Source organism: Ambystoma mexicanum, chromosome 7p (genome assembly GCF_040938575.1).
Source record: "Ambystoma mexicanum isolate Mex_15411 chromosome 7p, UKY_AmexF1_1, whole genome shotgun sequence".
Taxonomy (NCBI): Eukaryota; Metazoa; Chordata; class Amphibia; order Caudata; family Ambystomatidae; genus Ambystoma; species Ambystoma mexicanum.
Genome location: NC_090939.1, coordinates 92202397 through 92213513, shown reverse-complemented (window position 1 = coordinate 92213513; position 11117 = coordinate 92202397). Strand labels below are relative to the sequence as shown.

General features: G+C 44.3%; 1 protein-coding gene across 1 annotated transcript in view; it reads left to right on the top strand.

Moving 5' to 3' along the window:
- Positions 1-205: 205 nt before the first annotated feature.
- NR1I2 (nuclear receptor subfamily 1 group I member 2) overlaps positions 206-11117 on the top strand; it is an 812250-nt gene continuing 801338 nt past the window's right edge. Inside the window, exon 1 of the mRNA XM_069635851.1 lies at positions 206-401. The gene's annotated coding sequence lies outside the window, so the exon portion shown is untranslated. The remainder of the gene's footprint in view (positions 402-11117) is intronic.

The window sequence follows — 11117 nt, the reverse complement described above, 5'->3', positions numbered from 1 at the left end:
TGTTTACTGTTTTTATCCCATCTGGCCACGTCTCGCGAGGCCCCGCCCCGCGAACGTTGATTGGCAAACGGCACCCGCCCCGCCCAGTCGCAGCGTGGGCTCCGGAGTTACCTGCTTCCAGGCTCCGCCTCCGGCGGCCATGGGAACCTCCAGCCCCGCCCCGGAGCCCAGCTGCCATTGGTGGATGGGGCGTGAAGTCGGCGTAGGTGTGCGCCGTCGAAGCGTGCGTGCGCTGCGGGCTGTCAGTGGACCTGGGTGCGTGGAGCAGACAGGAGCTGCCAGGTCGGCTGTGACTGGAACCGGTTGTCACCTGTCAAGCCCATTCTTTGGTACTTGTGGGTGACCGGACTGTAGCCCAGGGGAGAGGCCGCTTGGGAAAGGAGCCACGGGCGATGCAGCAGGTAAGTGCTCACCGTGACCCAGGCCTGCACAGGGGGACGCTTAAGCTTTGCAGCTTTTTATCAGGCAAACGCGAGGAGTGGAGTCTCCCCAACGTGTTAAACCGTTTAAAGTGCAACTCGCATTGTCCTGCTCGCTGGGTACGGTTCTATCGAGAATTTCAACCCACGCCGCCTCCCGAGTCGTTACTGATGGGCAACAGCAAAGACGTGTGCCTGCTCGAGAGAAACGCCTACGAGACAGATCTAATAAACCGGCCTCGTGTGCGTATTGCTGGCATAGGAACACACCTAACTTCAACCAAGCCATTGGGGAAACTGGTGCAGCTGGTTGTAGTTATGTTTATTCTTTTGCATTCGTGTCCTGAATTCGTAAGAGGGCAAGGCAAAACTACAACTCCCAGAATGCAAAGGAAACAAACTTGACCGAATGGGTTACACCCACCTGACATGAGTATCATTCAGAGATCAGAAACTGATTTTTTTTTAGTGATGCAATGGTGTGGGTAATTCGGGTTCTGAAAGGAAGGCCACCTTGAAGCTCTTGCAGCAGTTCTTCACCTGCGATTGATGTTAATTTGTGTTCTGGTTGGCAATGTGCAACATGTTTTTGTAACCTGTATGGTAATACTATGGGGGTTGTGTTGGGATCGCCTGGTTTTGAAACAGTCTGTTCAATTCCAGGGTGGCAATTGGGATCGATGATGTCCTTAATCAAGCTATGCAGTAACTCGAGCGCCCCTGGCACTAGTGGCTTGACAAACTGTTTCTTTAAGTCTGATGCATGTACTTAGGGCACGATTTTGACTTTATGTTTTGCAGGGATTGTGAGCTTTGGTGTGTTTCCAAACTTCATGGGCATTAGCCATTGTAGTCCTGATCTTTAAGCATGGTCGCAGAAACTAACCAAAAAGCTATCGCCCAATTTCGTTGACCGATGCCGACTGCAAGTGATTTTTCTCAGTAGATCTTGAACAATGGGTGGAGTCTACGCATTGGTTGTGTAAATTACAAACTGGTTTTAGAAAAGGACATTCAACGTCTTTGACTGGCATGATCCTCCGGTTACTTCAAGACCAAGCGGGGCGGGGGGGGGGGGGGGAATCAGAAGGGATCGTTTTATATGGCTTCTATAGGCCTATCTAATGCTTTTGATAGTGTGGACCGAAATAGGTTGTGGGCTCAATTATTAGATTGGAGACTCCTAAAATTGATTGGCCTGCACACAAATTCAGCCATAAAAGTCGGATTGAATGAATAAAAAGGGCAATCTTTCATGTAGAATAGTGGTACACACCTGCCTGAGACAGGGATGCGTGTTGGTCCCCTGCCCCTTCAATTTATTCGTGTCAGACATCGTGTTCCATTTACATGGGTTTGCCTTCGTACCACCAAAAGTAGGGGGCCTTAAGTCCCATAGATCTCATGCGCTGATGATTTTCTCAATTTTCAACATACTCGGGTTGGTCTACAAAGGCTCATAAATGGGTTAGTGAAATATGCTACTTTTAATGGGTGAAGGATCAATCCATTAAAGACTAAAATCCTGCAGTTGGCTAGTGCGAGGAAATATAGAAAACTGGTGTGGTCGTTGGGAGAGACTAGGCTTGGGTGTTCCTACAACATGATACATTTGAGATTTTAAATGTTTGCTAAGCCACCTCGCAGCAAAGCCTGGGAAGGATTAAAATTGAAATCCATATGTTTGTCTATACAATTTGTGAGGTTGGACCGCAGGTATGCCAGATTTTCAATAAAACCGGCAAAACAATTTTACGAGGGCAAGATCATTCCTAAGCTTGTGTATGGTGCAGGGTGCTTAAGTGAGACAGTTATTGGATGCCTGGACACCTTTGAGGCAGTTGTGTGGAGGCAATGCCTGAAAGTCCCAAACGTGATCCCAATGGCGGCTATCCGCTTTGGTTTGGTCTCACTTAAAGCCTGTGTCTATTGGAAAAAACTCTTTGTATACCAAATTAAAATGCATTCAATTCACTGTTGGAAGTTCTGGGGGCTCATTTCTTTGGGCAAGGTTGTGGAGGTTTTGGTACAACTTGCTTATGACTGTGCTAAGATGTTGGGGGATCTTGTATGGAAGGGCTACCTTGTTGGAGAACCCGGATAAAGTCAAAAATGCACTTTTTGACAAAATCTGGCATGTGACTGTAGTGCCATTTCATGACTATCCTTCATTGAAACATCTTTTCGAAAAGAACACAAAAAAAGAGGATTCACACATTTTATTTCAGTTTCCAAGCTAACATTTTCGTAGCCTGCTCCTTAAAGGAATAGTGCGCGCAGAAATATATTATTGTCCCGTGGGTTCGGGCATGTTTTTAAGCATACGTTGATCGATCGTACAAACATTTCGTATGCACCTTACCGTAGTTTTCCTCTTTGGTACAAATGCTAAATCAGGCAACAGGGAGCTGCTATCTTGTGATAATCTTCTCTGTTGCTGCATCGCCCAAGCAGGACTGCCCTGTCGGCACTAATTCATATGCTCCACCCTTGAGGCTGAGATCACCAAACCTAGTGATATTCTCTGCCTATCTCCAGGACGTTACTGGGCAGCGTAGCCAAGCGCGCCCAGTCATCCGTGACGTGATGTGACGCAGAACCTGGAAACCAACACATCATCTCACAACACAGCGCTTCACAATTCTGTGTATATAAAACTATACTTTAAAAGGAAATGGCAAGACTTTCACAATAAACCCTTCCGTGAGCATCCGGCGATTGCCATATTCAATCAAATGGGTCATTTTTCTTTCCTCGGTCTCATTCCGCAAATGTTTATTGTGAATCACGCAATGTTCCTTTTGGGTGAAAGAAGCGTTTTGGACGCACCGTGAATCGCAAGGCTTGTGCATCAGCTTGGTGCTAGGCCACCGTAAATGATGTTAGGTTGCTCCTAATGGCCGGTACCGCGTAAGGGCATATCGAGCCGTGGCGATCATCCCAAAAAAGAGTCAATGATATCCAGCTATTGACGTGTATCTGCAGCTGCCGGTTGAAAAACCCATCAGTTGGTATGTGGATTCTATGACAATAGCAGAAAGGCAGAATGTATCTGTTTTGAAAACATAACAGAATTTGTGTCTCAGTAGCCGATCTTTATTACAATTTATCCTTTTACACATGAATTCAGCCCCGTGTTAAAACGTAACGATGAACACAGACATGAAACCATAGAAAACAACGTGTGTAAAGAAGTCTACAATTTGCTTCGGAGGATAGTGCTATAGAGTATGTTCAGCTTGAAATGGGATGCGGAAGCTGACGCTACAAATTGAGGAACTTATAGACGGCATTTTAATTAAATATTAGCGTTGAACCTGGGGGAACTGATTGGTGGTCTACATGCATCTAGATACTGGATTGCCCATGTGCCTGGTAGAAAGACCAGTAGACACAAAGGTTGTACTTGTGTTTCAATGCAATATGCCACACAGAACAAACAAGTACAATGTAACCCAGCAATAAAGGTCGGCTAATGATAAGTTGACTCGTAAGTCTATAAAATCGTCGAAAGTCAAACTTACACTATATTCACCATTTCCATTCTCTTGGCATAACGCAGACCGTAACGCAGACTCCGTTCAGATCAACGATTTTTCATAAATTACAATTACATGTTCCTTTGACCAGTTTTTGATTAGTGAACCTTATCATACACCCCTCGATTCATTTCCTTTCGGAATGGTCCCTTTCTATCAAGGTCGAAAAACAATTGAACCTTATACTGTGTGCGATGCGTGGGCTTCCTCAGCTCGCAAGCCAAAATTCAAAGCTGGTAACCTTCACTCAGAATGAAGATACATTCTTAGTTTGCAATATCTTGTCTTGGCGCATGCATGTGAAAGGGACTTGTGAGGTACAGGTGGAAAAATGTGGGGGGTGTCAGTGCTCGCTGTTCACGGTGCTGCTGAGTGGTAGGGGAAACTTCGCAATGACATAATGCGGCCTAGTCCAAAGTTGGAGTCGAGGGTACACACAATGGAGTCCAAGTGTGTAGCAACAGCCCCACCGCTGCTTATGTCAGGGCCTTCTTATACATGGCAGCAGAAGGGCAAAGGAGGTGCCCCCCCACGAGTGCAATAGCAGGATGTCACTTTTGTGTACAATGTATGGGGGCCAGGGGCTCATCTGACCCACTCCTTCCTTACATTAGCAATGACCCTCCAACACATGCCCCCATGAATGTATTGGTCAGAGTGCTTCTATTTCTCACCAACAACCCACTTTGATGCGCTGTTTTGCTCACAATCAGTAGTTCTTGCATGCAGAGTATCTTATCTAGCCTGGGTCTCATCCCTTTTGTGTGACGAGTAGTTATTCAGCTATTTGGGAAACTGTTTGGTAAGGCAACTGCAGAACCCCATAGTTGCTTTCATACTGTTATCCATCTGGCCCTCCCACGATCAGTGAAGGTCCTGCAGTAGCTCGACAAAACTGGGAAGTGTGAAAGCACAGCGTTACATTGTATGGCATTAGTAAAAATGGTACTTGTTGAAGAAAAAAATCGACATAGGATAGATTTCAAAATACAAATTGGATGGTTTATTTGAACACTTCATAAAAACATTCCTGAACAAAAAAACTGATGGTAATCATTTGTACCGGGAAATGAACTGTCCACGAGCTCTGCTTTAGGTGGACAGGGCACGTTGGCAATAATGTATGTGTCCTCCAGAACAAAATCGTGCGTGATTCCATGAGTATGTATCTCCACGACAGTCATAAGATCTTTCACAAAATCGAATTCCATTTCCTCTTATATTGGCTTGACCACCCATAAAGGCCATTGTGTAGCAAAGCATCCCAAAGTTTCTTGCAGTCCTCAATCACGGCCTACCTTCTTGTTATGCGCAAATACCGCTAATAATGTCCTTTATTTCATCCCGTCTATGCCGAAATGCAATCTCTTTCGCCTGTACTTGAGGCACATATTTTGGAACACCTCCACATCTCCTGTGTGACAGAATTCTGTGAGTTCCTTCAGATCTCTTGATAGAGTTTTATCAAACGCAATCTTCTCAAGGGCTTTGTGTGAAGGTGAAAATGGAATCCGCTACTTCTTCCGTTCATACACCGGCGACAAAGGGCCATGTGCACATTGGTGGAAACATTGTTTTTTTGTCCAAGAGTGAATGTTTGAACAGTGGTGCATTATTGACCGCCATTTTTCTAGTAGAATTTTCACAGACCCATCACAAGTTTTGGAGCTCCACCAAAGATGGCTGCTGAAAGACTGGAACCACTGGAAAATATTTTCAGAACTTTTTTTTTTTTTTTTTTTTTTTTTTTTTTTTTTTTCCCCCTGCAACTGAGATTTCTTAGATTTGGCAACGTGCCATACATCGAATTGATGGCGAATATTTGTGGAAACTGCTCTCTCGTTGTCTTGGCTATTGAAACGTGTCTGTCCGTGGCTATGAGGTCGATTTGCATTCCCTCGATTGGTGATCTTCTAGTGATTTTATAAAACCAAGTTTCACCATGGCCACTGAGGATTTACATTCTGACACCTGCATGACCACTGAACTCACAATGTCCTGATAGTGGTATGTGCAGTACTTTGCTGAAAATCCGGGGCTCTCACACTGTCCATCGCCAGCTAGCCTGGACCGTTTTTCAGAGAATGTACTTTGAATTTCCATGCTTCACTAATAGCAGGGAATAGATATTGATGTTGATATTTGTAGTACTATGTTTTAGAAATGAACTGGAGTCCCACAAATTGACAGAAACTGGACAACTTTATGAAACTAGAGCCACTGAAAAGTAAAGCATCTGGACACAGATTCCCAGCTGGCAGTTTCCCCAGCATCGGTTGTGCGGACCATGAACATTTTTTCATGGAGCATTTCACAGGTGGCATGTATTTTGAGGTTACTGCCTTGTGATAAACGAGCCACATTCACCAATAGCTTCCCACATACTTCCCCTCTCACTGAATGCACACATTTCAGCATCATTATAATCTCCATCAAGCTGCTGTCGAATACTATGTATTTGGGCTCCTTTATTAGACTATCATCCGGCATTATTGTTTCTGACCGAACTGTGGTAGACATATCAGCCAAACTGGACATACTGTATTCGAGATCTTTGTCTAGTTCCTCGGTCAATTATATTGATGCTTCAGTCTGTCATTCAGCGTCTGTTACTTGATAATGAATCGGAGAAAACATCAATGTAGATTGGTTTTTGGGTGGCCCTTTTTTGGCGGTGAAATCAGTTTGGCAAGCAGCATCTCTGATTTCTGTAGCTGTCTGTGTCTGCATACTTCGTACACCATCGGGCAACTAAAAGACAGGTTGGAAAAAAGATGTTCAGTGTAAATCCAACATACAGTATTGGGCAAGTAACATAAAAGCATGTTATGGAGGCCCCAGCACAATACACTGTTTAAAAATTACATTGTTTGCAAATTACCTTATCTTTCTTGCTTTTCTGTGACACCTTCTTCTTTACTGTAACAGAAAGCTGGTCCACCGACTCAGATCTACGTGCCTCCTCTTATATATCATGTATACATCCCTAGAAAAGAGTATCCATTCAAAATACCGAATTTGTATTAGAAATCAAACTATACAATCGCACAACCGTGTACGTCATTTAGTCAAAAAATACATTCCGATGTCCACCTGATTGATGGCTAGTTTACTAGATCAAACATGACTGTGCAAAGCACACAGAAATATTGCACTCAAGCTATTTGCAAAAACTGCTCGTTTATAATATCACTGTGTAATAGTATCAGATCTAGGAAATACTTTTTTTTGTTCATTCGAGGGAACTGTCAGTACGCATACCTCTGGGTCTGGATCAACTACGGGGGATGAGGTAATTGTAGTCAAAGCTTCAGCATCTCCGTGTAACACAGTACTTGTTTTAGTATGGATGAAAAAATTAATTGAAATTGAACATGTGACGCAGACAATGGTACATATCAATAAAAAGCACATGAATGAAACATTGTTAAATGAATGGCATGGTACGTAAACGTGTCATGATGCCTACCCCCGGGCATCAGGACCAAGGCCCTCAGCTCCGGGACCAGGCATCCAGACATTTGTTTAAACCTCAGCAGCCCCGGCTAGGGGCTGTCTGGGTTCAGTCCTGGCGCCATGGGCGCCAGGCTCATGGACTTACTTACCTGATGCAGACCATGCTGCAAAAGATTCCAAGCCTACATGAGGCCTGGATGGGACTATTTTGTTACAGGGACTATTTTTTACTCGGGCGTGGCTCTAGGGAACTTCTTACCTGGAACTACTTTGGAGGCTATTTAAACCACACTTCGCGTTATTCTGCATCCAACAGCGTGACGCTCACCGTGCCTGCAGCCAGCATCCAGTCTTCTGCCACGCCCGCGTGCCTGCAGCCAGCATCCAGTTTTCTGCCACGCCCGCCTCGAATCCGGAGCTCCTAGAATAAAGAAGAAGAAAAGGACAAGGTTAGAAAATGAATTTATTTCAAATTCCTCACCTAATTCCGGAACCATTTAAATTCCGGACCTGGAAAGTACACCAGTCCTGCACGCATCACTTCGCCAGCTCCAGCACGGCGCCATACTCGCCAGTTCTCGCAGCATCTTTCGATCCGGCACTGTCTCCATCATTTCTTCGCCATAATCCGGCACCTAGGGGACACAAGAAAAAACAAGGTGAGCCAAGGGAATCAACAAATACCTCTTACCACCATAGACTTACCTAATTTACCACCGGCGGTATTATTCCATAACTCTCCACATTTTCATATGCCGCATCTGTAAAGAAGGAGAAAAACAACACGTTAACGAATGCAATAGTTACCGGACAGCGTTGGGTAACACACTCTTACCTGAACGCCAGCAGCAGCTACGAGACCTTCTTCTCACAAACTCAGTTGCAACTTAAGGAAGGAAGGGGACAAGAGTGAACATCGGGCACATTGAACTCTTTGAACTTGATACTTACCAATCCCGCCAGGGACTTCAGAGTCAATACTTACCTGAACTCTCCCAGCGCCTTCAAACCAGTGAAGTAACTGGTATCTACGCGCCCCTGCAAGACACGCAGGATGGAGAGCTCATCTTTTACGAACATAAGGTGAGGTTACTAAGGGGATATCGGTGGTGATTAGTGGGGGAGAGCGAGAACAGTTGGGAGGCCATCGCTAAAACCCACAGGTGGTTAATCCCTGTCTCCACTTGCAGGAAAATACATCTTCGGGTCCAGCAGACAACACTAGGCGGGCCAGTCCAGACAGTCATCTCTGCACTACGCATCACGTTGAAGGAGACCGCAGCTGTCCAGGTCCGATCGACACCCCTGTGGGGTCCAGGTGAGCGTAACAATATGATCAAATTCCATGCATAAAACATTCTGGAACTGAATAGCTAAATAAGACTACCCGATACGCGCTCGAAGTTGTTGTTGACTCCAGGCAAGACATGGATGCAGAATCTTGCTCCTTCATATTCAGTGCATAGTCATGGAGATGTAAAGGGAACATTTTATTTGATTTAGAAGTGCTAATCTTCAAAATTGGCATGTAAAGAGACAGATTACGACAAGTGTATGCTTATTTATAAGGGCACTATACCATAGTTATCTGTGCCCATAAATCGTTTTCTATGATTCTCCTAAAAACAAGGACAGATGTTTAGCTAAATGGGGTTTAGTTATAAAGCAATACAATCATGTAAATATGAATATGAGGGGCATTTACACCTAAATCACCAATCCGTCCATTTAGTTACCTGTTCACTACCTCAAGGCCTACAGCTAAATCGGGAACCATGACTCACCTGAGGCGGCCTGTGCATGAATAGTCGAAATTGCATTTGGGAGTAATTTACGAGACGTTCCGAGTCGATTCTTCTTTGTGACTTGGATTGGTCGTACATATTTGTGGCAAAGTGCAGGCTGCAGATGTGGAATCGATCACCCCTTGTGTCCTGCAAGACTTTATGGGCTCTACTTTCAAGCTCTTCCAGCACAAATCTGCAATATCTGACCCATTCTCTTATTCGATCTATATTCCTCGGGAATACATGCATTGTAGTGCCCTTAGATTTGTTATGGTTCTTGGAAGGGCAACATAAAACGTACATGCAGGCATTGTTGGAAATTCTGTTTAAAAAAAAAAAAAAATATTCAAAAATTACTTTGCATAAAAGCGTGAGAAAGATGGAATTATACCATACATTCTTTTCTATGCAAGGTATGTTTTGGTCACCGAAGCAAAACAAGTGTAGCGTAGCCGGCTATATTATAGGATAACTTTCATAAACAATTCATTGATGTGAGAAAATCATAACATGTTTCCCGTCCCTTGAATGTACTGTCGAGCATCAAAAGACATATTAAGACATATAAGACTTGCTTATAGACATGGTCCGTGAAGGATGCAATTCGATCCCAATTGACACTGATGACCGTTTATATATAAAAACAAATTAAAATCAAGTCAATGGCAATCAGATGAATGAACATAACACTACTGTGTGTGCTCGTTCGAAATAGACAGAAATTTAGAGATCAAGGAGATATGATTAGGTGACCTGCCCTTACCTTGACCAACAGACAGTTGGATTCAGCAAGCAGGGTAGTTAGTGGCAGGAGAACCGGGAGATGTTCACAGGCAGCACGACAACGAGCTGAATCGCAGTGGTCACAGAAGTTCTCAGGTAGCACGTTCACAAGTTGACTTGCAGTGCTCAAAGATGTTTTCATGAAAAATATCAAGTGGTTTATAAAGCATTTGAAAAGAGGGTGTGTATGTGAATGAATGACATGTATATGGGTTGGTCTTATGCGGATAGCAGGGGCGCGGCCTCCTTCAGGGGAGCCTGCCTGGAGACACTGGGTCTGGGGAGACCATATGTACAATGGCCCCTGTGTGGAAGATACCTTTTGAAGTTTACATGGTGTTTGACACCTTGGCCCTTCCCAACGTTGCCAGCCCCCTTTGGCAGCGCACATCCACTGGTGTCAACTGCCTTAGATAATTGAGGGGGGATGGATGGGCAAGGGGTGTGCAGGAAAGGGCCAGAACATTGCTGAATGGAGACACACTTGATTCACTGAAAAACGACCATTGATAAAAGTTCTGTTGTGTTTTATTTTGTTTCTGATTTTGATGGCACAAATGTACTGCACATTAAAAACCTCTGGTTGCATCACAGTGTGGGGAAATCCGCTGTTACTGGGGAAAGTTTCTCTAATGGCACCAACGGCGCGTGCAGGTATTACTCGTCGAACGCAGTGTCCAAGCCTCCCATGAAGCCGCCATGTAAACGAACGATGGGCCTCCAGCCTGTACCACCTGTGAAAGAGAAGGATACAAACTGTTAATGAACCAGAGTGTATTAAACCTTATTGCCAATGACAATTCTTGTATCCAAAGGCATTGTTGCCAGTACAAAAGCTACCTAGACACTGTACAATATTGAACGACAATGCATTCCATTACATTTGGGACACAAAGAAATATTGCTTCATGGATGTACATGAAATTAACATAAGGAATAAGGAGACCACTATGATTTCCCCAAATTTATAGTGATGTATAGAATTGCAAGACTAGATTCGTTTGGCATTGATAGATCAAAGTTACGACTATACAGGAGACAACCATGAAATGTTACTGGCCTGAGTGACATTACAACTAGAGTACACTTACTCATTACTTAGATTACGAGGGTGAACTGTTGCTCGAAGTTCG